We start from the raw sequence: 1651 nt of genomic DNA on the forward strand, positions 1-1651 counted from the left end.
GTATGATGAATTCTTATTTTCACTTTTAGAACTGCATGTGTGGTTTTGGCATCATCCAGAGGTCTTCAGTTCCTGTTGATCTTTAATACTTTGGGACAGTGACAGTTTTGGACCAGATTCAGCCAATGTTAGCTTAGCACCCCAACCACCCCGGTATAACGAAGACGAGTGTTCCAAAGAAGAGCAAAACCTTCCACTTTCATGATGAATGGTTAATGGACTACTTCTTCATCATGGTGAAAGACAAGTGTTGTTGTCTACTTTGTAACGCCGCTGTGTCCTTGCCCAAAAAGGGTAATCTGGAGCGTCATTATAAGGCTCTGCATAGCAATAAGTTGTCACTGAGCATTTTCGCCAGTTTGCACATGATCCTAATGATTTGAGGTTTTTTGTTTTGGAAAAATTTCCTCCACGACAAGTAGATCTCCATAAATGGTTGCTCAGGCAGGAAATGCGTTGGATTTTCAAATTGAGTTCTTTAACTCCCAATGGATTGAACAATGATTGGGATCTTTTGTGTTTTTTGTAGCACTGGTTTTTATTTGACATTGAGTTGTATAATGCATTTATAATGCATTTGCATGTAAGTTCAATTGTGGATCTCTGTGGATATTACGTCTGATATTTTCTGATTTAAAGAGTGTAGAATGTAATGTAACTTTAAGGATTTAGGTAATGTGTGACACCTGTTCATATACATTCAGTGAGGTGTGGACGTGTGGTGCCGCTTTAATCTGCAGAAAAGAAGTTTAGCTATTGCTTTGTATGAATGATACAGGATTACTGAAGGTTCATATGTAGGCTTCTTTGTCATATTCTTTCCATTGTGTTTTTTAGCTCTTATATTATTTCTTGTGCAGCTTGTTAAAGCTTCAGGTGAAACAGGACTATATGCGCTTCCCTGTCGCTCAATTGCGCTCTGCTGCTCATGCGAAACAGCGGTGCACCGCTTTTCGCTTGTACATCTTCCCGGGTTTAAGAATTGCGAAGTTGCGCTGTGTCGCCTTAGCGGAAGAATGCTGTGAGTTCTTCTATGCACACCTCCCTGGCTGAAAGGATTATTGGAATTGTACTTCACGGCTTTTCAAGGCTTTCCCCGGACTTCTATCAACAAGAAAGGAACTTTTGTTTGAAAAATAAGACTTTGTCTTCGGGGGATATGTTCTTGTCTTTATGTATGGTTTTGTAATTATGTATTACAACTATTGTCTCTTTAACGAGTCATTTATTTATATAAAGTTTTTCATAGTAAGGTGGGTTGTTCGTGGATGCCTTTGGGCTTTGTTCCTGCTTTACTTTTTCACGTTGCTCTTTGGGTTACTCAATCCCCAGGTGGGGGCAGGGGATCCCCTGGTTTGGAGGCCCTCCCCCCACTTCAGGGTCATCAGAAAGCAGGGGAAGGGGAGGGAAATGTCTGCTGGGAACTCTATTATTCCCTATGGAGACTTATTCCCATAGGAAATAATGGAGAATTGATCCATGGGTATCTGGGGCTCTGGAAGGGGGGCTGTTATTTGAGGTAGAGACACCAAAGTTTCAGTATAGCATCCAGTGCCTCTCCCCAAAGTACCTCCCAAGTTTTGAAAACATTGGCCCAGGGGGTCCAATTCTATGAGTCCCAAAAGAAGGTGCCCCTATCCTTCATTATTTC

At 41.5% G+C, this 1651-nt stretch overlaps 1 long non-coding RNA gene across 1 annotated transcript; it reads left to right on the forward strand.

Moving 5' to 3' along the window:
* The first annotated feature begins 688 nt into the window (after positions 1–688).
* LOC132571539 (uncharacterized) lies at positions 689–1252 on the forward strand. The gene is made up of 2 exons (XR_009555401.1): positions 689–789; positions 861–1252. It is a non-coding gene; the product is annotated as an uncharacterized LOC132571539 (long non-coding RNA).
* The last annotated feature ends 399 nt before the right edge of the window (positions 1253–1651 follow it).

The sequence above is a fragment of the Heteronotia binoei genome, chromosome 5, assembly GCF_032191835.1.
Source record: "Heteronotia binoei isolate CCM8104 ecotype False Entrance Well chromosome 5, APGP_CSIRO_Hbin_v1, whole genome shotgun sequence".
In the NCBI taxonomy this organism is placed as follows: domain Eukaryota; kingdom Metazoa; phylum Chordata; class Lepidosauria; order Squamata; family Gekkonidae; genus Heteronotia; species Heteronotia binoei.